Genomic DNA, 25,882 nt, shown 5'->3' on the forward strand with positions numbered 1-25,882 from the left:
GGAGTTCCAGATGACTATGGGAGCTGCTCCCTCTGTCCAGAGCTGGAGGACAAGGAGGTAAAAAGCCTGGAATACCTGCCAAGCCCCTTGGAAATCACAGTCCGGGGTTAAGCTCTCTCTGCAAAGGCAGGGAGAGGTCAGACCTGTCTGGCTTACCATCCAAAAATAACTTTTTGCCAAGCTTTAATCAATGAATATCAAAAGACTTGCTGATCCAGACTATAAAACACAGTTTCAGCTCCTCATCTGCAGTGCAGTCAGTTCTCTGGGACACGGATCCACAGGGAAACCCCCACTCCAGCTCCAACAGAATGTCCATAACTGGCAGACCCCTCTAACAGGGATTTCATCAGCACTCCATGGCAACGCTGAGGTGGCTTTGCTGTTCCTACAAGTCACAGATTCACAGGAGGAGGCAACAGTTGGCTTTGCCTGTTAATTATCCGGGAGGGCAAAGATAAGGAAACAAAAAGAAGAGAATTCCCAGCACTTTTAGAGTAGCTGCTTTACTGCCCTGAGACTCTGCTGCAGGATTTTCCTGCACCTTTTCCCAGCACAACTTCTTGGACAAATTATCCCCTGGATCCTGCATTTAATCCAGTGTCATTTAATGGAATGCCTGGGATGGTGTTTCACAAAGAGTGATCAGACACAGAGTTTTTAAAGTGACAACTCTCCCCATTCCCAGGGCTTCAAGGCAGAATTCTCTTCCTCTCTCCAAGGCCAAACATTTCAATGACCTTTCTCTCCCTGCTGGTTCCCATGTTGTCCTTGGCTGGGGGTGTCCTGGTCGAGCACAGCGTTACCTGCAGCCACACTTCCAACACTGTGTGCCAGGCCTCTCCCCTTCTCCAGAGGGAATTCCCACCTGGAGCTGTTCTCTGCCAAGGGAACTGCTCAGGGGCCTCTCAGAAAGCTTTGCTGCCTGTTTGCTCGTGGTGTAAATGACGTGGAGCACACAAAGCACTCGGAGCCACAGGCTGGATGCCAGCAGGGAATAAGTGCCCGGCCCATCAGGAGGGAACACCTGTGGAGAGCTGAGCCAACACCCTGCCGAGGAGATCCAGCCATGTTTTCTTCCCCTCAGCTCCTGCATCCATTCACTACTCCACAGATGTTCCAGTCAGGTGGTCAACGATGAAGAATAAAAATTCCAGTCTTTACCTTACAGTTGCAAGTGCAGCACGGCCTGAGCAGCTGATTGCAAAACAAGGAATTAATGCTAAGCCAGAGAGGCAGCTCCGTGCTGCTGCTGTGTCAGACACCCCCCAAGTGCTGTGGGAAGCACAAGGTGTCCTGGAATTCCTCGGCACAAACCCCACGTGGGCAGGAGGGAGGCAGCCCCCCTGGCTCCGAGGTGTCCCTGACATATGGTGCATTTTGCCTCGTCTGGGAGTAATTTTATTGCCTTTTTTTGCAGAGCTGTTCTTTTTTCAGCAGGACTTCAGAGGAGTGATAATTAATTTTAAAATAACCACGGGCTCCTTTTCAACTTTTCCACACTACCAGGAGAGGCCCCCACTGGAGCACATCCACAGCCAACTCTAATTAGGCACCAGCTCGCTTTCCCAACCTCCAAACAGGCCTTTCCTCAGAGGATGGAAAATTTAATCAATTCCAAGGTCCCACATAGGTCAGAATTTCTTTTAGATGCTGCCTCTGCATTTCACATCCCACAGGGACAGGATAAATGTGCTCACACTTCCTTTTTATAAGGAAAACAGAAATGCTGAAAGGGGAAACCGAGGCACAGAGAGGGGACTTGACCTGCCCAAAATGTAGAGACTGAACACACAAAATACAGACTATGAATCTGCTGGCCCAATGTTTGCTTCCTCTGAATCCCCAAGGATCTGAAGAGAGAATTACATGGTTTTCCACTTTTCTGAGGAAACGGTTGACTTCAAACCTCTGGGACACATATCCCACCAGGAAGGTTTGACCAAAATCAGGAAGCCTGACCAAAACCTCAAGTGCCTGAGATACAAGGCTTTGGAATAGAATTCTGAAAGCCCCAATGCTCTGGCTCATGCCCTGACCACTAAAAATCCTGGGAAATTCACACCTATGACACCTTCAAAACCACAACTATTATTGACAGCTTTGCAAAATCCAGATCACAGAATGGGCAGGAATGCAACACACTGGTTAATTCATTCTTTTTAAAGACTCTTGGAAAATCAGCTCCCTCGGTCACTGCCCTCTAGTGCCAAGCATCCTTTTTAGACCTTCTACTACTGGACAAGGGTTTCCCAGTGGGAATTAAATCCAGAGGTGAAAGTGCACTGCAGTTTGCAGCCCCAACATCAGGTGTTCACGTGGGAGAGAGACATGGAGCAGGGTCTGCCTCTGGAAGGGAAGCCAGGTGGAAAAGGCACCACAGCAGGTCCAGGGAAATCTCAGCAGGGAAGAACAGTGCAGTATGATCCCATTCCCTGGCTTAACAGTCCTACCTGCTCGTTGGACCAAACTGGAATTCCAGGCAGGGATGTTTTACAGCAGTAATTTCAAATATGGGTTGTTTCCCTCCCATCTCGATTCTGTGGGAAGCAAACAGATTAAAGGTTATTTTCACCCCCTACCTTCATTCTGGTGTATGTGAAGCAACTGCAGGGCCAAGGGCTGAGCACCACTGCTCCTATTTAACATTTTAGGGGAGATCAGACTGTTCAAAGGTAACATGGTTTGAGGGTCACTGCCCTCCCCCTGAAACCTTTATCTGTACACACGTTTCTCCAAGGCAGAACAAATAAAACCTCTGTGTCAAACAGCTCAGTGTCAAAAGCCCAGTGAGTCATATCCTATAAAGTACAGAGATTCCCAGGAGCTTTGGGGGACTGGAGCAGGAGCAGTATGCAAACAATAAAGCAGAAAAAACACCCAGGGAAATGCTAATTACAAGGGATCTTTTCTGGGACAGAATGTAGTTTACTTCCATATATGTGTAAATAGTCTACAGGAGCATCACAGACAAATCCACCTCAATAAACCCACAGGATGAAATGCAGTTTGTGTTATAAAAAAAGAAAAATAAGAAAAAAAGAATATTGTCCCAATCTGATGTTCTGTGTCGGTGCCACTTACCTTCTAAGAATAAATGGTGCTACGAAAAGCATTTTAAAAAGCTACAACTGGCAATTTAACAGCTAAAACCTGGCATTTTAAAAGCTAAACTGGCAGGATATGAAGTTTCTCCAGGCAGCCTGAAAGGCCCTTGTCTTGTGAGACTTTTGGTTGACTAACAAAAAGTTTCGGTAGAAGAACCACAGATTTTGCATGGAAGAAAACAGAGAAATGAACAGATGTGGATCCCACTGGAAATGGGAAGTTATCACTTGTTCCAGCTTTTCACAGCTCCATGAAAACAACCCCCCAGGAACTCTGGTGACTTCTGCAACTACAGACTCAAAGTCAAATGCTAATTCATCTCTAAATAAAGCTGATTAAATACTATTAGGTCGATTTGCAAAGCAGCTTCCCAGGTGCATAATGAGCGAGGTGGTTGTGCCACGTGTGTATTTTTAGCCCTCCTGTGTGTCACCTTTCCCACACCACGGCACACGATCCTGACCGTCACCTCAAAGCTCCTCTGCTTTTATCCTGCACTCCTGGGCACTGCAGAGGTGAAGGAACATGGATCCACTGACAGCTGAGGCTGGTCAGGACCTCAGCAGTAACCTGGTCCTGTCTCCTCCCCAAAAATCCCCCCCCACCTTTACAGGCAAGGCCTGTGTTTGGGACCGAGACAACCATCCAGAAAAACCCTCTATAAAAAACAAGGTGCAGCAAACTCTCAGTGTAAATCCAGGTTGATTTACTGACTTCAGTGAAATCCTTGTAAAATGTTACAGACACAGGTGAAAAGCCTGAGGATGGATGGGACACCAAAGTGCTGCAATGCTGGATGGAAAAAAAGTCCAGCAACAGGAGTGAGTTTGTGTTTGTTTTTTTTTTTTTTTAAATCCTGATACAGAAAGTACTTCAAAGAACAAACTCTATAAACACTTCAAGCATTCAAGTGATTATGTCTCATGAAAACCAGTGCAACTAAGGATATAAGACACGTGTTTTAAAGCACAAGAGTAAAGTTTTTTCCTAGAATTGGCCTTAATCCCTGTTATTTTTTTTTCCTATTACAGTTTTCCAGCTGTTGTCATTTTGGCCCCATCCCTTCCAGGGCTTGCCTTACACATTCTTAGGAACATTTCTTTATACCAGCACATGGACATTCATTGTTCCATAAATTTTCTTAAGTTTAAAAATTGCATTTTTTTGATTCTAAGGAAAGGCAGAAGTCCCTCGAAACCTCCCATATATGCTCCCAAAAGTGAGGGGGAAGATGAAAAAAAAAATCCCTAGGAAATAAAGTGATGTTTGGTTAGGGATGGGAAGAGCTGAATCCTCCTCTCATGAGCTGAGCCTAAAGCTCTGCCCACAGTGACATTACACAGATGGCCAAGTCGCCAATTACAGTCCAATTAATCTTCACTTATCCCAGTAGGAATTAAATGATTCCAGGTGTGCTTTACACAGGATTTCAGTAGCTCAGTGCTGATCTCACAACTCCTAAATGCAGGTTATTCACCCAGTGTGGGAGACAAAGATCCCCAAAACTGAGGAGGCTGCAGGGGTGAAGACACACCCTTTGCCTGCAGACATCTGTAACTGAGGGATGAGCCTTGATATCTTTACTGGGAGTTATAATTCCCCACAGACACGGCAGTTTGATTTCCCCAACAGCATTCTGTCCTCTCAGCCCAGTTGTGCAATCTCCTCTCCCTAGAAGCAGTTTGTGCTTGTGGAACTTTCCTCCAGTTCTTCACAGTCTTGACAGTAAAGTTTGTGACTAATAATTAAAGGCTAATGCTTGCCCTCTTCCCAAACTACTGAATTACAGCCATTCTCTGTTTCCATTCCTTTGAAGTCCATTAAACAACAACAAAAAAGACTTAAAATCAGCAATATTCCCTATGTTCCACATGCTTTGGGATAAACAAGAGATAAGACAAGAAAAGTGCATTTATCTAATTTTAAAAATATATATATATACTTGCCAAGCAGTTGTGACTGCTACAGCTGTTCTAAGCCCAAATGCTACAGAGTCTCCAAGAACCAAACTAATTATTTCCTCCAGTTTAAGTGCATTTAAGGTCTGGCAGTTCCAAGGAATTGAGTCAAAGTAGGTCAGCTGAGCTATTGAGAAAGACACCAAACCACAGAGCTTCCTGGAATGGCAGAGTGATCCTGCTCTCCTGCCACCTGAACACTCAGTGTCCCTCTGAACCCCCAGGTACTTACAAACCCCTCACATTTGTGAAAGGGTCACAGCCAGTACTGTTTCAGAGCTTGGATTGTGGGTTATCCCACAGAATTCCAACACTTCACCTGGCAGTGACTTGTTCTCCTGACATATCCCTGTGGTTTCCACGTCCTGCAGTTTGTCCCGAACCATCTGCTGCTCACATGCTCCAACTAAACCAAATTTACTGTCCCAGTTCTCTTGGGAATCCACGGCTCTGCCCTTTTGTAGCTGCTGTGCTCAGCTCTTGAGCGTTTCCTTGGCATGCAAACCCCCAGCCTGAACTCAGAGCCTTTGCTCTGGTGTAAGGAAATGCCACAGCAGAGGCAGAGCAAAGAAAGGTGTTATCTTAAAACAGGGGCCAAATCCTGCTTTCACATCTGCTGCCACCTCTGTGCCACGAGGGAGTTCTTCACCCAAACCACTGCATTGACCTGCAAACCTTTCCTGGTTGCATTGAACAGAGCAGCTCTTTAAAGCCATCCATGAGGGTCTTAATACTCAATGTTTTTGAACTCAATGTTCATGCAGCATGAACTGAAAGCACCCAAGACATCAGCAACTGTCACAGTTCCTTGGCCAGATCTGTGGGTTTCTCCTGGAATTCATTCCCTTGCACTCAATCCTGATGTCCTCATTTCCATGCTGTAGGCAAACTGAACCTCAGGCCCTTCCAGGAATATTTACATCTTACAGACTGTTACATTCACTTCAAGTGATTCCAAACAGCACTTTGCAAAATGACACTTTATGGCATCATCTAAAACCACTCTGAAAACAAATTAGAGCCCCAAAGTTTCCCAGCAAGGGTTTGTCTAAAGGCCATCCCTCACCAACATTCACCTCTTAAACCTGCACTCGAGCTCTGGCTCAGCTCAGGGAGAGCTTCAGGAAATAAAACAAGAATCCAAACAAACCCAAACTGCTGAACATTCCTTAAGAAAGAACATCCCGCTGTTTCCTGAAGTGTCCTTGATATATTTCCCCCCAAAGTCTCCTTTATCACTCGTTGCTGCTTCATTTCCTGCTCTTGCTGCCCTGAAAGGTCTTTTCTTGGTGTAATTCAACAGTAAAAGACTAAACCCAAGCAGGTAAATCAAAGGCACGTGACATTCATTACAGTAATCTTTCCCTCATATCCTCCCATGTAACAAAAACCTTGGCAAAGTCTGGGAAAAAAAAAAATCCACTCTGCAGTTAATTTCCTTTTTTTTTTTTTTTTTTTTGTTAATACTTGTGATATGTCTCAGTTAGAAAAACACCCTTTAAATGCCAAAGTATCCTGATGGGGAATTTGGATTTTGGGCTTGAGATGAGCACGTGGGGATGGCAGAATGGTGTCAGAGTGTGATGCCAGGCTGGGCTGAACCGGATACAGCAACTTAGAGATGCAGACTGTCACATTTCCAAAGGCTCCTTTGATCAAAGAGTTTTTCCAGCACAGCTTTTAATCCCTTCAAACCTGAATAAAGGTGAGAGCTGGTACCTCAGAAAGCAGCTTGTTACATCCTGGCACCCAGCCTGTCCTTTGGTGTTTTCAAGAGGCAGGATAATGTATCCCAAAAAGGGTTTAATTTCTGAAAGACAGATTAAAAAGAGCCCTTTCCCCTGCTATTTTTCAGACTCAGAAGGCCTGGTATCAAGTCTGGCGTAGCACAGAATTACTCCTGCTCTGAATGACCTTTGCCAGGGCTGTAAATTTGCTGCTTTTTCAGAAATTAAGCAGTTTTTAGGGCACATGGAAAAACCAGACAGGTCTTCAATGCCAAACTCATGACAACCACCTCCTTCCTGATGCCCAGTCTTTGTGTCATCCCATGTAATGTCATCTGGGTTAAACCCATTCATCTGGAATTTCTCATGCATGTCTCTGCTTTGACTGAAGACATTTAAATCAGATTTGATATTTAGGCAAATTAATTGTTAAACAGCACTTGAAACATGTCGACTTTTACAATTTTAATGCTGCTAAAAAAGCTCATTGCAGCAGCAGCTGGTGTCAGCCTCTCTAAATGTACTTTACAGGAGAGAGATGGATTTATATAATTGACATTAAGCACCTTTGGACAGTTGGATCAGTTGCTAAGAAAACCCGTAGTGGACTCAAGCAATGCTTATTAACTAATGTTAATCATACTAACTAATTGTGAGGGGGTAGAAAGCGGGATCAACATCCACTCCCAGGCAGAGCTCAGGTGCTCCACTTCTTGCAACTCCCCAAATTAAAGTTCCCACAAATACAAAGTGAATGTCCATGGAAATAATTGTGTGAACACAGAGCAGGATTTTTAGCAGGTTGTTCAGAAATGGAAAAATGTGGCTGAACAACATGGCTTAGGGACCCTATTAAATGGGGTTTCCAGATCTCTCTCCTGCAGTGGTACAGTTTGGAACTTGGTCCCTCTGCAAGGGTATAATTAAATATTCCTTCTCCTTTGTGTTAATCTGACCAGTTGGAAAAGAGTTACTTCCTAAAGTACAGAGCTGCCCCCTCTGCAGATCCTGCCTGTGAAGAGCTCTGAGAGCAGCCAACCACAACTGCTTTAATTATTATTTTATATTACATTATGTTACTCCCCAGGCCCCAGTGTAAGATGCACCAACCTTGTCATTCATCAAGTGATGCTGCACGAGCACAAACCTTACAGCAGAGCTGACTGCTCTGGTGGATCTCAGGAGGGAAAGGCCATGAGGAATTCAGAGGGATGTCTGCAAAAGCAAGGGAATTTTGGCCCTGGAGACAGAGCTGTCAGCAAGGTCACCCCCATGGAAGTGGCTCTGGGTGCCAGGGCCAGCAGGAAGGTGCTGCTGTTGATGGAAAGGGTGGTTGGGTCTGGATGAGCTCCATGGCCTCCACTGACTGTCAGGAGTTTGCCTGGGTATCTGTGCAACAGGAAAAGAATCCAAAGAAACTTCCCCTGTCTCCAGAAATGGGGCTGTCTGAGCATCCAGCCTGGACTGTATCCAATTCAGCAGCCAAAGGTTTGGGAAGTTCAGGCAGTGCTGACTTGTGTAGTTCCATGTTCAGGCAGAAGGGAGAGAAAATGGTCTGGGGGTGAAAATTTCAAGTGAAGTTCAGTCAGTTTATTTAATCTGAAACTACTCGAACTCGAAGATCCATAAAATCCCCTCCTAAAACTTACTCTAATATTTGCATTGCTGTGTGGGGAGTAATTACCAGAGCACATTTATCTGAGGTTAACTGGTCATCTAGACCATGCCCTGCTGCATGTTAATTATCCTGCCTGCCTGGAATATGGTAAAAAATTAAATAATGAGAAAGGATTCACTTCTCCATGTTAATGCAACATGTCCTGCTCTATTCCAGGATATCAGGGGTCCCATTTATGTGCCTGAACAGGATGGAAGTGGATGCACAATGAATTGGCTGCATTAATGAAGCTGAATTAGGCTTTAAGCCTTACTTAGCACAAGGATATTAATCCATCATAACAGCAAAATGTTTTACATAGACCCCTCAGACCTCCTGAAAACAGACTTTTCACGTGTCAGGAAACATCTCTGGCCATAAAAAAATGAATCAAAACCAACGTGGCTCAAAAATTGCTCAGAAATAAGTATTTTGCAATGCTCCTATTTTTGGTATTTCTTGTTTAAAAAGCTGCAGTTTAGACTTAATACAGAACAGGTTAATAAGCAGTCATTGATGCAATGAGGACTTCCCTATTCAGAGAAAGAACTTCTCACCCAGGAAGTCCCATTGCCATTACCACACTGAATTTTCATTGAGAACCTGGTCTGAAGTCATCCAAAATTAATAACAACTTATGACAATGACAGGTCTTAAATTATCCTGAGCTTTGTGATCCAAGGGCAGGTCATTTGTAACCAGATAAATATTAACTCGGCAGCACCAGCACCTAAAAGAACCTTCTTTCTTCAAGTGACTTTTAAATGCCTAAATTTTCACAATGGAAATTTTTTTTCATTCATTTTTTTGTCCCTTTTCCCTTTAAATTGAGCACCACTTTCCATTTAAAAGCACCTGTGGTAGAAAATGTCACAAAAAATAACATATTACAGCCACAGCCTCAGCCACTCTAAGTAAGAAGAGCCTCCAGAAGTCAAAAGTTATGTCTATTTATACCAACCCAGAAGGAAATTTTATTTTCTCCTCTGTGTTATTAAATCAGATAATCCAAAAGGATTTTGTTGGAGTGCAAAGCTCTTATTGTGCCTTTTGCACTCTGTTGGCTGCATAGGACATGTGGAAATGAAATCGGAAGCTATCTCCTGCAACATCTAAACCCTGCAGAAACCAAGTTTACTGTTGTTTTGTTTAAAGCCAATTTACACAAACACATCCTCAACTGCTGGATAAGGTGCTAATTACAAAGTTCAGCTCCCTCCATTAAATTCACCCATTTTTCTCAGCAGAATTATCTTCCAATATTGATTTTATTTGGTCAACCCTCAAAAAGAATCATGGGCTCAGCAAATATATCATAACCTGTATATTGCTTAAGTAACCCCAAGTTTATGAGTGATGAGGGAAACCAGAACTGGGTGAAACTCAGCAGGACAAGGCACAAACTCAGGCTCAGGCAGCAGCAAAGTGCTCTGGTGTAACTGTGTCAAATGAACTCACTGAACACCCACCCAGGTGATCTCGGACCAGGTTCCCACACAGTGACAAAAAGGAGGAATTAAAGCTATGGGAATTATTTTCAACCTGCAAGCTGCTGGACAAGGGCCTAATTATCTCATTTGAGAGGCTGAGCAAAGGCTACCAGAGCTGTAACAGAGTCAGAAAGGCAAACTGGTTTGAAAAGGATTATCAGGGTAATTGGGGAACAGAAGGAAACCGGGAACTGAGAGACTTTGGCTTGATTAGCCAAAATAAAAAAGAACAGAATTGCCACTCTAAGTGGGACGGAGGGAAGAGGAGGGAAAACAGCTCCACAAGCTTAAGTGGGAGAGCTACAAAACTTCCCGGGATTGAATGTTCTACAGGAGTCAGACTGGGAAAAATCCAAGCCAGCAAACCCAGCCTCCTGCCCTGAACTGCTGGTACAAAGGGGCTGGGTGCCCCTCCTGCAGCAGCAGGACAGGGGCTGTGCCGATCCAGCCCCTCGGACTCGGATCAGCAGGGCAGGCAGCTCCCGAGAAGCAGCAGTGACACACGCCCAGAGTAGGGAGCAGCAGCAGACCCAGTTCTGCACTAGCAAAATGCCTTCAGTGCCATCAATCCCAGTCTCCAGTTTTCCCCATGACCAGGCCGGTATTTGCAGAGCATTCCAGTCTCCCACTCTCAGTATTTCAGGATGACAGAGGCTGAGCTTGCAGCAGGAAACTACTGCACGGTTGATCAGTGCCCTGAGAAATGAGTCCTGAGTCACACCTGCCCACTGCTCCTTGAAAACCCACCCTGCACATGGGTCATCAAGTCCCAGGGATTCACTGGGAACAGGCTCTGTTTGGGCAGGATGACTAGAACAGTAAGCAGTCACAGAATCCCAGGATATGCTGAGTTGGAAGGGACCCAGGAGGACCATCCAGTCCAGCCCTCAGCCCTGCACAGGCCCATCCCAGCAGTCACACCCTGTCCCTGAGAGGATCAGCCAAAGGATCCCTGAGCTCTGGCAGCCTTGGAGTTGTAAGTTTTAAGGACACTTAAAAAGCACCAGTAGAGGAGGCCCCCTTTTATCCAGGCATTTGCAGGCACTCTGTGCCCACCTTAGTGGTTACCACCTTCACCATCCCCTTGCCTGTCTTTTTAAGGCTTGTGAGCGTTATTTTCCATAAAACTGTTCCCAAGGTCACTCCAGGCACTGCCCAGGTGAAGTGACTGGTTTGGGTGTCCTTGGCTTGGCCCTCAGGTGGCAGCTCATGAGAATTAAACACAGATCTTTGTTCTTGCTTTCCAAAGGAGCAGAATGGATTTTTCCCAGGAACAACCCTCTTTAATCAATTTTCCCCTGCTATGAACAAGTTTTCAGGCCCTATTAAACCAGCAAATGCAGCTTTGGGCACACCAGCCTTTCTTCTGGCTGAGTAGGCAATAGCAAACTTCAAGGAAAATGCAGGTTAGACACAGTTACTATCAACTAATGATGTCAACAAATTATACAACTGCCCCTGGAAAAATAAGAGAACAACAACAAACCCAGCTACAAATGACAATGGCAATCACAGGCTCCTTCCCGCTGTAATTCCTCTCCTCTCCAGGGATATGAGCAAAGTAAACCAAAAAGCACCTTTTCTTCCTCCTTTTCTGCCACAAGACCTTCATCTCATTCCCAGCTAATTGAAAGGATGGGACCCATTGGCACTAAAATTACCATTATTAATTACCATAATAATGACTTGTAATTATCCTGACTCCAGTGACCACATTTTTCAGTCCTTTGTAATGTAAATGTCTCACAATCCCATAGGATTGTGGGAAACCCAACCAAACTAGCAGTGTTGTGAATTACCTAGGAACAATTCCTGCAGCAAAACCAGTCCTTGAGGGAAACATCTAATTATTAATTACATTTATCAGGCACTTGGAATGCTCTGCAGTCACTCCCCACTCCCTGATGTGCCAGGTTCTGCCAAGTGCCAAGGCATTCCATGCTCTGATGTAAATCCATATGGATGTGTAATATCCACACTCACCCCGGCCTGGTTCATCCTGGAGGGAATTCCACTCATTTCCCAAGTGGTTGGGAAGGTGCAGCACTCCCTGGCAGCTCGTGGTCGACATTTCCTTTGATCTCACCCAAGTCCAGGGATGTCCTTCATTCCCAACATCCAACTGAGCCCGTTTGTTTGACCAGTTCAATGTCCAGGGCCTACAGGGACACCAGGATGAACACAATTACAAGCTTGCAGAACTCTCAGGCTATTTAAGAACTATTTTTTGAGTGGAAAAAAAAAAAAAAAGAAATCTTAAACTCATTAACAGGGTCTAGATTATTTTTCTTTTTTTTTTTTCGTAAAAAATTTTCATTTTAAACATTCTGAAAAGGATTCAGTGGCAAACACCAAACTCGGCTTCCTCAGACTGGTGCAAAAAACCCAACACCATGAAGATTTACTCAGCAAACTACACATGAAGCTTCATTTCTTCGCAGTTGTTTCAGGGCACATGATGTAACTGCCATAGGTTAAGACACAGCCCAGAGCACCTCCCTGAAGGATTTATTTCCAGCATTATCAGGCCAGGAAGTTAAAGAGAAAGAACCAGGTTAAAGAGCTCTTTGACCTGGGGTCAGGCAAACCCATTAATTTTCACTGTCCCATTTACAGGGAGCAACTACAATGGGCCAGAACATCTTGTTGTGTTTTGGAAGAACACGTGGCTGGAAAGGAATAGAGTCTAAACTGAACTAAGGAGGGATGCAAACAAGGCAGGAATTGGGAAACCCCCCCTGGATCATCTGGGAAGCCTCAAGCATTTCTGATGTGCTTATAAAAAAGTCTCTGCAGTTTTAGATCCATTATTTTCACTGACATCCCTTAATGCAGCACCTTATTTTCTGCTCCCGTGTCGATAATTACACGTTGTCTGGTTAATGCTTATTAAAATAAGAATTTACTTCATAAATACTCAGTTATTTTGGCTACAAAACCAGAGGAAGGAAATAGAGAATGGGATGAAGGGAGGGGACACCAAGCCAGCAATTCTGTTGTCAGCTCATTTCTCTTTGCCAGCTTCTATCAACATGAGAATTCTCTACCTGAGCTCCAGGTTAAGATTATTTTGAAGAGTAATGAAGAAACTAACAAAAAATTAGGTTCAGAGCTTAGTTTATGAGCAGATTAAAAACACTGCCTCCTCCTGGGAATCATAAATTGCCTAAACCCCCAATTTTTTCACTGGAATCTGCCTGTATGGTGCCAAGCTCCCTGCAGGAGCACGTGAGGGGCTCCTGAGCAATTAGAACTTTAAGAATTGGCTTAGACCAAAGGGCCTGAATGAAACCAGAGAGGAAAAAAATGTAAACAGGAAAAAAAAAAAGAGATCTTTTAGATACATCTTTATGGAATTCAGGGAGAATTACCTGAGGGCTGGACTGGGAGAAGGGTGTTGAGCTGTTGCATTCTGGTTACTTCTCCTGTGTTCGCCCATCTAATCCCATGGATGATATTCCTGGCTGGAGCTGCTTGGCTGAGCCAGGCAGGGTTTGGCTGCAGTCCTGGCTGTGGATGGGCTCAGGTTCAAGGAGAGGGGAATGATATAAAGGTTAAGGCAAGGATTTAACAGAGCTGCTTAAAAAGCAGAGCAAAATGGGAGAGAATGGAGCTAAGGATGCAACTTGAGAGAATGAAACACTGAGAAAATGTAGGCTTTTCCTTACAAAGGCAATACCAGGGAAGTGGATCCATTATTTCAGCACAATTACTCTGAAGCACCTGTTGGAGCTGGGATCTGCCATTACACAGAGCTCAGGCTGTGCTGGTCAGGTGTGAACCTTCAAAGACAGAACCAGCCCCACGTTCTACCCGTGCTTGGGATGCCCGAGGAATATCTGAACATCTGCAGGGAAGTTTGTTTCCATGGATACTCCACCTCTAACCCCGCTGTGTTCCAGTTAAAGTCCCTCTCGGGTTTGGCAGAGACTCAACATTTGGATGAAACTGAATTATTTTGCAAAAAATACAAATGAGGAAAAAAATTCACTCGATGGGGCAAAGGGGAAAGAAGGAGAAGGATGCTTTTAATTGGACTAAAATTTCATACCCAGGAAATTTTAAAGTAAGGAATCTGGCAAGACAATACCTGATCAACGTGGAGGAAAACACTGGAAATGTTTGACTGTAAAGGAAACAAAGGGTATAGACCTCAAGGGGAAAGAACAGATCCAGCAATGTTTGTTGTTATGTTGGCTGGTGCAATTTAATATCTTTATTAATGAACTGGAGGAAAAAATCCAGCTGGATATTGATGAAACGTAGAGATGATCCCAAACCATAAAGCATGGAAAAAAAATATCAGAAAGGGGATAATTTTGCTCAGACAAAGATGTGCATTAATTAGAACTGAGACTATAAATAAAAATTAGAGTTTTGATCATCTTTCTGTACGTAGGAGATTCCCAAGTGATTTCAATAATTAGATCCAAACTTTCAGGCAACATTTATTGCTAAAATCAAGATGTAAAGGAAAGAAGGATTAGACACAGAGTGTGCTTTATAATATAGGCAATGAAATGAAGAAAAGAGGTTTTTCTGTGGTCAAGGCAGGCACAGAACTTGCAGAAATGGCTGTTAGACAAAAGAAATAAATAACTTTTTCTGGTAGTAATTAGACAATAAAATAGCTGATGGAAATTCAGCAAAAAGATAGAAAAGCCAACCTTCAACAAAAGATTCTTCCATAAAGGAGGTGACTGTGTTTAGTCTTCTATTCAGGGGGCATTCCAAGCCTCCTATCAACCATTTAGAATTTTAATTTCACTGCCTGTCTAGTTCAAAGATGTCATTTTAGATTTTTTCTTCCTTTTTATTCTCATGCAATTGACCTTTTTACCATTAAGTGGAACAAACCTGCCAGAATCAGCTACAAGAGAAATCGGCTCTTCAGCCACTGCAAAAAAGGCAGAAACCACCTACAATTAATTTACCACCGAAGTTACTCACATCCCACCTCATTTGGGTCTAAAAAAGAGAAACAATCACCTGCCTTTGTTAAAAGCCACTGGATTAGCTCTCCAAATGTTGAATATGCAAAACTGCATCACTTTCAAAGTTGTCAAAATAGCAAATTGCTTTATGAGAGAGTCTGAACTGCAGCAAGACCTTCAAACCCTCATCCTGGCAGGTCCTCACTGAGGGGCAGCTGAAACACGTGAAAATACAGACAGGACGTGGCTCTGTGGCAGCTCTGCAGGTTCAAACTTCACTGGTCTCTCGTGGAGAGCCAAGAAGAGCAAATTTGCAATTTTACCTCATAAAGTATAATACCAAGTGCAGTTTTTATGATGGCCATGGCTCAAAGGAAGCCAAGGTGGTTTATTTTTTTTAAATAACGCATAAAACTAAGTAACCAACCCCAAGAAATCTGCTTGGGGTATAGATCAAATCCATCTGTGCTGCCAGTGGAAGTTCTGGGTGTTTGAAAACAGGGAAGTTTAACAGAAGCCATTTTGTGACTTTAACTATTGCTTCAAGGCATTGATTAAAATACATCAGCCTTAAATTACTGCTGCATTAAAATACCCCCCGGGGGGTAAAAATACAAGTATCAATACATTTCAAATCACTGTCTGCTGCTTTACCTGCCCAGTTCCAGCCACACACACTGGGGTCAGGTCTGTGCCATTGGAACCTGACCCACTGAATTCCCAGGTCACTTCTGAAAACCAACCCCAAACCAACAAACCACTATAAATTACAGGAAGAAAATACCAAATTTTTTTACCCAACGAATCTGAGTTTTCAAATATACAATTATATACAATCTGAGCTGCACCATTAGGCTTTTAGAAATTGCTCTGTTGGTTTGAACAAATCCCTTGGGCTCCTTTTGCTTTGTTATTTTTCCATCTTTATTGCCTGAAATGTATTTATTTTGTTTCATTACGTTGTGCTTTTCGTTGCCGTTTCTGAGACAAGCAAACATATGGATTCTGTGCTTTTCCAGGGAATTTAGTCAGAGGGAAGCCATCAGCTGGGAGCACAGTGAACAAAATTGCCAGTGGGATGATGGATATCTCCTGACAAGCTAAAAAGCAGATGGCTTTTGTTTCTATTCCAACCCAGACAGCAGAGAAAACTCAAACTGCAATATTTTAAACCACTAAGGTTATTTTAAATAAATGTGATTTCTATTTAGATGATCAGCCCAGAAAAATCAGGAACTTTTTAAAAGTGGGTTCATCTACCTTTGAAAATAAAAATACTGCAGCATTTTAACTGAAAGGAATCAATTGTATGTGTTACCCACTCCCCACTTTCTTCTTTTATTTCTTTTAAACAACAATCTAATAAGGAATCCTTAACTAAGAGGTGACCTCTTACCTCTAAAATCCCATCTCTAAATAGGATTATGGGCTCAAACATTTTCTTCACAGTTTCCTTCTTTGAAGAAACCTCTAAAGTTTTCAAATAATAGGATAACCTTAAAGGGCTTTGAACAACAAATGACAACTTGCCATGAAAAATAGGGGGGAAATTACTAAAGTGCCTATTTTGTATAAAAGGTCAGTGCTTCTGATGTTTGCAGAGCAAAAGACACTGTTTTAGCCAAACAAATCCCGAAATTAATGAGGATTTCAAGGCCAAGGAATGTCTGCTCTGTCCAGGCAGAGCAGCAGGGAGCTGTACTGTCCACATTGCACCTTTCTTGCACCAGCTCCTCAATTAGTTCAGTGGGCCACGAAAAGCTCTTGAAGAGGTATCAGTGTCAGATGTGGAAGGAATGTGGGGCAGCTGCCCATATATCCAACACTAACCAGCTCCACAAAAGCCTCTGGAGCAGACCAAGATTAGAACATTTATATCCTCAAAGACACCTTTAAGACCAGAGCAGTTTGTGCTGGTTTCTAAATAAAATGGCAAAGAGCTCATTGCTGCTGCCACAGGAACTCCCTCTCCCTACAACACCAGCTCCTGGCGGACACAGTTCGGGTGCCACTTTGGGACAACCCCACTGAGGTCTCTCCTCTTCTATGTTTATGTTTCCACACATGACTCTGCACATTATGGGATCTCAGGGCTGTTCCTACTCTCTAGAGACAGAAGAAAAGTGGTGAGGAAAGATAAATGTGCCAATTTTTCAGCTGTTTTATGACCCAAACTCCTTTCTCTGTGTCCTGCGGCACAATATTATCGACCTGATCTCTGCCCACGGAGCAGGTTTGGATCAGATTGTCTGTTCTCTTATCAGTCTTTGCTCTAATTTGTCTGGTTATTTGGAGCCCTTGTACTCACAATTCAACACACTCCAACTCAACTTGGCATAAATGGATTATTTATCAATTTATGATAACTGCTGGCAGCCAGGCAAATATCACTTGCTTATAAAATGCCTCCAAAACCCTGAGGAAAAAGTGGCTGGAGGGTGTTTCTGCATCCCTGTGGAAAATAAGGGCTTTGTTCCTATATAGTTACAATTAGGGAAAGCTGGAAGTGCTTTGCACAGTTAGACCAAGCTCTGCAACTGCCTTAATTCCCACACGACCAGGCAATAACCCAGCGCTCACCACCCTTCTCCAAGGGCAAACATCCTGATTTCCTTGCCAGCCTCAGCACCAAAGCAGGACAGGATTTGTTTTCCTTCACACTCACAGAAAACTGGCTTTGCAAGCTGCAAATTTAAACTTGTACAACTTTGCATGATGTCATGCAAAGCAACCAGACTTCCAGTGCACATATTCTTCGGGGGATGCTTTCTAAAAAGAAGCTGATGTTTTTACTCCTAAACTCATCCATTCCCAGTTAATCAGAAGCATCGGAATCACTTCAAATGTGTAAATATCATTTAAATTATTATTGCCCCGTGTCCCTGTGCTCTGCTTGCTCTGCAGGAGCTCTGTGTTTAACCAGGTGAGCACTGACAACACTGGAAATTTGGGGGTTGACACGACATGAACAAAGCAACTGGAGATTTAATGTGACTGATTCATCTCTTGTTGCCACTTGATGTCTGAGGACTTTTCATCCCAGAAACCCGCGTGCTTTAATTACAGTTGCACTGTGCACTGTAATAACTCCCAGTTAAACCCTTCAGCTGCACAAATGAGTGGTTATCACACCTTTTCCACACTGAAATGAGAGGTAATTGCAGTTACATCACCCTGAGCACAAAAGGGCTTTTTTTTTTTTTTGAGTAATTAATCGGCCATGCTGCCTAAATTACCCATTTCATGGACAGATGAAGACTAAGGAGTGTGTCAAAAATCTCTGCCAGGGGGAGTCATACAAATACAAACCCACACAGCACTATAGAAATGCTAAGTACTAAACACTTTCCTATGAATGGGGCTGATGCAGAACACACCAGACTGGCCTTTTGAATAATTTCACATATTTTTGATAATTTCTCAAACAGGAAATGAAATAAATAACAAGATCACTTCCTATATACTTCATACAATCTACATTATGGCTCTTTGGTTTTCCTTAAGGAAGTTCCACACAAACGAGATAAATAACTTTCACATATTTGTTTCCCCCAATCAAGTTTTAACAAAGAAAATTCATTAGTTTCATTTAATCAATAAATGAAATTAAACTGACTGCTTATGATCAGTGAATGTCCCTCAGAAAGTCACCTGGAGTAAATGGTAAGAACCATTCAATATGTGGCTAATTTTAATCCCCCTCAGAAGGCCAATAATGAAAAGAACAAGACCAATCAAGGACAGCAGTAATTGAGATATCCATGGGTAAATAATGGATCTATTTTTATCCCACATTCCCAAGGCTTGTCCTAACTGGAAAAGTACTACAGGCTCACAAGTCAGAATTTATGATCAGACACTATCTATGACATGTTGAGATAAATTCCACCCTGTAGTTCTGATTACTCCATATTTCCAGACCAGAGACAGAACTCAAACACCCTTTGAAGCTGTAAAATTCCTGCTCCTGGTGTTTTACTCCCAGGTTTACTGCTCATTCTGTTGAGGCTGCAAGTCAGAGATTCCACATCACTCTGATTTTCAAACATGTTTCAGCTTTTGGTGAAAGTCACCCTTAATTTAAGTGCCGTGTCAGAAGTGGCTCCTCTTTGGGAAAATTCAGCAAACCCACCATTATTTTTGTTGAATTGCCTTCAGAAAAAGTAGAATATGACCCTTTGAGAGAAGCCTTGTGATGGCAGCATCAAGATGATCTTACCTCCCTTCTTCATAAGTGTGGAAAAATCGATGAGCTTGACTAAATTAATTTACTTCCACCTCAGCTCTTGTCAATACAAACAAATTATTCTACCTGGAGCTCTGTGCAGGGAGGTGCAGATACAGTCAATAACTCAGCAGGAAATGCTGCCTCAAAACTGAAGCTTTTAGGTGTCTAAATCCCTGTCCCAAACTCTGGATGTTTGGTATGTAATGCACAGGTCACTTCTGGGTTGGTTTTGTAGAGCTGTGAACACCAACCCCCCTCCCCTCCTGCCATCCCAGTGCACACAAGGACACCCAGGCCAATTGTAGCTGTCCAGACCCCAGGACTGCTTCCCTCCTGGAAAGTACCTTTGCCACTGGGATATGAAGTTATATTCCTGTATTCTTAGTGCAGCAATCCCATTGCTCCTCTTCACAGCAAAGGTGATTTATGGGGCCTGTAAATGCCACTTCTGGACATACAAAAAGACAGAGGAACTCCAACTCTCCCACTTTCTCAAATGCATCCTTTAAGTCACTATATAAAAGCAGCCAGTGCTGTTCTCTGCTTTAAGAGAGTTTGATCCAATTGCCCAGGACCAGAAAGACAACTGAGGAGTCAAGAAGCAATACAATAAATAGCTCTGGATTTTATCCTCCAACACACCTAAGTCAAGCTGTAAGGTAAGTATTTCTCCCTGGGAGAGAGGTAAGACTTCATATACCCTCTTTCTGGTGCATTCTCTTTTGGATGAGAGATTTAAATTTCTTCTAAAAGAAATTTAAGAACTGTTGAAATGAAAGAATTGTTGGTATTTCCATCACCCTGAATGCTTAAGACACCCCTCATGCCTTTGGATTTCGACATTAATCAGTCTCACAACCCAGTCTCTCAATTTAACGTCTCTCTAACGCAAAGAGTCTCGCTGCCACCAAACCCAATTCTGCTGAGGGAGAAACCTTCAGTGTGCAGAAGGCATTGTGGCTGACACACTTCTGGCTGAGGCAGTGGCACTGCTGATCCAGGAAGAAGTGGACTGCAGATCTCCCAGGACCTTGTGTGGTTCTTGGACAGCCCCGGGGCTGGGGCTGTGCGGTCAGCAGCTCCTGGGACACAAACAGAACTCAGCCTTGGGGCCCACGGGCTGCTCTGAGCAGCTTTTGGGGAAAATAAGCATCAAAGGGACAGGGAAAAATTCTGAAGTTTATCTTGTCCTTCAGGAAACTGCAGACCTACGGAAATCAATGAAACGAAGATCACTCACAGCTCCACAGGCTCAAACCTACTGCTTGCTGAGGGAATATTCCCAAACTTCCAGGATACCACAATCGACAAGAATTCCTCTCCCTCCCAATAGCTCAGGGGCAGATAAATCTCCATGCCAAAGGAACCAGAGCTCAATTCTATTGCCTTCTGTGGAGTACTGATTTTGTCCGAGGTGTTCAAGCTCAGTCATGTCTGGAGGTGCCTCCCTGAGCCCTTCCATCCATCCTGATGCCTCAGGCCCTCAGCTCATGTCCTGCAAACAACCCAACCTGGCCACAACCACCTGGTGCTATTTCCTTCTTATCCAAGTGGCAGAAAAAACAACGGGTTTGTTGGGTTTGTTGCCATTTAATTATTAAAATGAGGGAGCTCTTTTCCCCCAGATCTCCATCAAGTTTAACATTTCAGGAATTGCTTTAATTTAATGGGATGTAAAACGCCAGTCTGGTAGCACAGACCAAACACAATCATTAAATTATGGAGTTTGGAAAATTACAATTTATTCCTTCTGTTCTGTCTGCCAAGAGCACAATGGAGGGCAGAGGGGAGAGGAGGAGAAAGTGTATCCTTATATTTGCATCATCAGAAGAGAATGAAAGGACAGTGGTGGCACAGGGGGAGTTCTGTCCACCTCTGCCCTGCAGCTGGGGGATGTGGGGAACCACTCCCAAAGCACCTGAACACCTGCATTTTAGCCTGACCTAATACCAGAACAGAAATTATTGCTCCAACATGAGCCAGACTCAAGTGTCACTAAATGTCACTGTCAGATGTTATTTTTCCCTTGCCAGAAATGTGCCCAATTAACATAAAACCCAGACATTTAACATTCAGATGAATTAAATAATTAGGTAGCTAATGCAAATATCAGCTTGACACTATTAACCCTGCTTTGTACCACAAAATTTAGATCCCCTTCAGATTAGGACTTTCTGATGGTTTGTATGTAGAGTATCACAGATACTTGTTTCCAGACTCTGTCATGATTTGTTGGAAACCCCCTCCTTTTCCTGGGATCTCCAGTCCCCAGAGAATCCCTGAGTGAGCATCCCCCAAACCCTCTGCAGCTCTACAGCCTTGTAAATCACAGCTGCAAGTTCCTGGCCCCACTGGAATCAGAGACTCGGGATGGCAGAGTTTGCAAAGCAGGAAACAAGAAACTTAGCTGGAAGTCCAGGAGAAGGGGAGAGATCTACCAAGAATAAACTCCTTTTTCACCAGAAAAATTGAATTAGACCTTATTCCAAGAGCAGATTCCTTTTTCCTGAGGAGAGAAACAGCTTCATTGCCTGGGCAGGAGGGCTCACATCCCATTAAAGGCTGTCCTGGACACCCTGTGGACACGTGGAATTGATGGTGTTCCAGCCTTGTTTACTGGGAACAAACCCCTGCAGATATCAATCCTAGGAAGTGCCATGTCTGTGCTGGGGCTCCTGCTGGGGGATGTCGCTCTCTTAAATAATTAAAGATGAAGGATCGTTTCTCTGTTGGTAATTACCTTAAAAAAATGGGATATTTGGAAGTGTAGTCCTTGAAAGCACGTCCTCCTCATTACCCAAGGAAAGATGACACTGGATGGAGTTGGAAGGACTATAAAATACTCATTCTTGCTATAATGTCCTTAAAAAGGTGCTACATGAGAATCTTCCAAGTTACCTGGGGACTGGAAAATGGAATGGGGGAAAACCTAGACCAGACTGGGTCCTGGACCTGGAATTAGGAAAAACTTTTGTTTCCATGACTGTTCCAACAAGTTGGACCTGGAATGTTTGGTCAGGACCCCTGGAATGCTTCTCTTTTAGAAGCACATTGTGTACAATGTATTGTGCAGCCCTCAGGGAAAGAGGGGAGACAGGAAGGAATCACTTTGGTTATGACCTGACACATCCTGGATGTGCCATGAGAGTACAAACCAGGAGAAAATATGGCACAGCTTGGATCTTAATGCAGGATAAATATATATAATGAATAATAATTAAAATAAATGCAGGGGAAAATATTTTAAGCACCTGAAAACCCCTCTTCTGAGCAACTTTAGATTGAAAGTGTCTGTATTTTCCAGCCCAAGGTGGCTTTCTTCCCACTCACACCCACGAGGGCAGGGCACAGCAGAGGACAATCCCTTCCAGCAAAGCTCTAATTGCAGGTTCTGCCAGAGTGAGGGATCTCCTTCCATGAGAGAGGGAAAGGCAAACCCTCTGGCCCGAGGTGTCAGGGCATTCATTGCCATGCAGAATGGCCCTCACTCCCAACAGCCCCTCATTAGCAGCACAAAGTGCCACGATAAAGAATTCCAATGCATCTGAGCCAACCACCCCTCCCAATGGTGCCAGGCACAGTTTCTGATGTTAAATAATATATTTTCTCCCACACAGCAGCAGAACATCTCAGCGACTTTCAAGCCTTTGGAAAAATCCCAGTGTTTGAGCAATTCCCATCATATCAAAGAACATTTTTAATACCAGCTGGAGGAAAGGGGTCACTCGTTGCTGGTAGTTCCCACCATCAAAGCGGGTATAATTTGATTTATGTAAACCATGCAGTGCAACTCTTCTGAGAGCACAGAGCCGCCAACATGACATAAAACACTCACCAGAATCCACAAAAACACTCAAGGAGTGTTTGGAAGTGAATCACTGGAAGCCATGTACAAACTGCTTTATCTCTAAACCCATTAGTTTACACACCCTTGTACTTTGAACACGCTCCTCAGATTGATACCCCTCAGCCAAATAATTGTTTTTATGCTCTTAACCAAGAAATTCCCTATACTGTCGAGTGTGCTCCTGGCTAAAGATGGCACAGAGGATATTTCAAGGTTTCAGATTGTGGCTCCTCTTACTTGATGGGAAATGGGACAAAAATAAACATCAGTGGGATCCAAACGCCCCAACATGAACACAGAGAAACTGGGAATATGATTTACACCACAGAACACTGGATACAGTTTAATCAAGCAAAACATTCTCAGTCCTCATTGGGAAATATTTCACTGCTCTGGTTTGGGCATTTCAGGAATCTGACAGGGTTTTTATACTGCACCTGGAATTCTGTGTTTGTCCCACATGTCACTGGGAAAGCACTGGCAGGGTGCAGTCCTGAAACAGGACTGGCAGTTTCGGGAGTGCTTTGCAGGTCTTTAGAGAGTCCAGGGCTGTTCTTATTAACCATGGAACCTGCTTTGTTTGGGGGCTGTCTATCAAATCCCAAGGATAACTCAAAGTGGCACGATTTTCCCATTTATAAAGGAAATTTGCACTGAATACACAATTCTTGCTCCTGGGATACTGAGCTCCTGTTAGAGCAGACTGCAATCTAGGACTAATATCTGGAGGATCCTGAAATTATTGCACGTAGAAAGAATTGTCATACATGGAAAACTAAAGGCTAGATCAGTCCACGGGGAAAGAGTAATTATTACTAGAAAATAAATCAGTCAAACAGCTGAAAATCCAAGCTGATGACTCTGGACTTGTCTTTCCAAACTGCCATTGCATTTGGATCAGGCAGCTTTTGCAGCCAGGCCACAGAAGCAGATATTCCCTGGAATTCCCAGAACAGCTGCCTCCAGCACCTTGGATGCAAAAGTTTCCCTGGTGATTTATTCCTACCACCTGATAATAATTCCTGAGGGAAAGCAGAAATATTGGCCTTCCTGTCATGGGTTCAGAAAGAAAGATTATGGAGATCACTTGCTGCAAGTCCCTGTCTCCAATCACTGCTGTGATTGATGCTGAAGGGGCTCCTGCATCCCACACATAACATGGAAATGGCAATTTCAGGGAGCACAAAGGCTGATTTCAAGGAGCATATCTGGCTTTTAATCACTGCCTTGTTTTGGGCTGCAGGGAAAGGGTTTTAGTACAACCCTCTGGGCACAAAGGAGCTGCCCACAACTAACACAAGGACAGCACCAGGATGGTTCAGATTCTTCCAGCCTGGAAAAGAAAGTTAGTGAAGGTGATTAGTTTGGATCTAAAACAAGATATAAAGTACCAGTGAGGATAAAAGGCCAGAATTAATCTGTGAGAAAGAGCCTAAAGATGGCTAAACTTCAGCTGCCAGACACAGTTAAGACAGAGCAGCATCAACACCAGCTGGAAGCACCACATTTTACCTCCCGGAACATGGGAATATTCCTGGGATCAGGTGCCAGTGGCTCTGGAATTGCTGAGGTGGGTGTTCATGAGCAGCATTTTCCATTGGGGGAAGCAAGTGAAGTCCTCAAACCTGGGGGGGGGCAGTAGTGGGAATGAGGGGGAGCTGAGAACCAAGATTCCTTTTGGGGAATGCTGGGCTTGAGTTCCAGCAGAATCAGGAGCATGGAAGCAAAGCCTTCAATCTCTTGTCTAAGTAAAGGGCAGCACCAGGTTCTGATCCAGTACAAACTCAAGGACTTTCACCTCAGTCCCAGAAAGTCACTGCTCAGACCTGCACAAGAAGTTCTTTTTTTTGGGAAAAATATGTCTCTATTGTCATCTCCACAGCCACAAATAACGTCCCTTTTATTTCTGAGGATATAATTGATGCCTGGGATTTATTGTGCACGTAAAGGCCACTATTATAATGACTTCACTAAAACTCATGAAATATTGTGGAAATGAAGAACTGCAGAGTCCTCTGGCACATTTGACTGTATTTGCAAGTAAAATCAGTGTAAGGTGTTATATAATTGGATGAATAATCAAAAAATGCTCATTAAAGCACCAGAGGATGCTGAGATAGCAAAATGCTGCGACCTTCAGTGTTTTGCACTGTCCATTTGGACTGTTCTTGCCTCCTGCCAAACAGAATAAATTCAGCTTCTGGAATTTTTTTTCCAGCAACCCCCCACTTCCAGCTATTTCCACCATCCACTAAAATGTTCTTTTATACTTCTTTAAGGTCCTTGTGAGTTCCCCGTTTCATTGCTAAAAAGCTCATCAAAGTAAAAATCAGAGTATTTTCAGAAGGTAGGAAAAAAAGGTTAGTAATCAATAGTTAGATACAGGGCAATTAATCTTAAAAGATTGTTGTTCCAAATATATTTTTCCCAAGATATGAGACTAACACACACAGTTGATCAAAAAACTGAGTTTCTGTGGTCAAAGTTAAATGCATTTCTTACACTTGATTAGATGACAACCTAAATAAGTACAAGTAACATCTCTTATTCTGTTAGTTGTAATTTCACTCAGCAGGCATCAAACATCATTAGCTGAGATAGTTTTGGGATTTTGAGATTTTTTTTTAGTGGAATAACACCATGAGGTGTATATTTGGAATTATGTATCAGCTTTTCCTCCAGGGAATAAAGAAAAAAAAAAAACCCACAGATATTTATGGGAAGAAAAGTGACAAAAAAGAAGCTCTACAATAATTCTCAATAGGAAAAAACTGAATCACAGATCTTGAACAAGCAAAAACTACCAGGAGTATATTTTAAGCCTGACCTTTGGGGATCTTTTCTGGTTTATTTTTTAAAACAGAAGTAGCTCAGATTTGTGGTTTCTGTAGCCTAGCAGGAGGTTCAAATGCTCACGAAGAAAAATACTGTGG

The 25,882-nt window shown here is 43.3% G+C and overlaps 1 long non-coding RNA gene across 1 annotated transcript in view; it reads right to left on the minus strand.

The window, feature by feature from the left end:
• Positions 1–25,882, minus strand: part of LOC135410730 (uncharacterized) — a 40,753-nt gene that overhangs the window by 4,643 nt on the left and 10,228 nt on the right. The window contains exons 4-6 of the long non-coding RNA XR_010428843.1: positions 13,312–15,605; positions 11,924–12,099; positions 2,454–2,540 (exon numbers count right to left, since the gene is read on the minus strand). This is a non-coding gene — a long non-coding RNA (uncharacterized LOC135410730). The remainder of the gene's footprint in view (positions 1–2,453; positions 2,541–11,923; positions 12,100–13,311; positions 15,606–25,882) is intronic.

The sequence above is a fragment of the Pseudopipra pipra genome, chromosome 3 (assembly GCF_036250125.1).
Source record: "Pseudopipra pipra isolate bDixPip1 chromosome 3, bDixPip1.hap1, whole genome shotgun sequence".
Taxonomy (NCBI): Eukaryota; Metazoa; Chordata; class Aves; order Passeriformes; family Pipridae; genus Pseudopipra; species Pseudopipra pipra.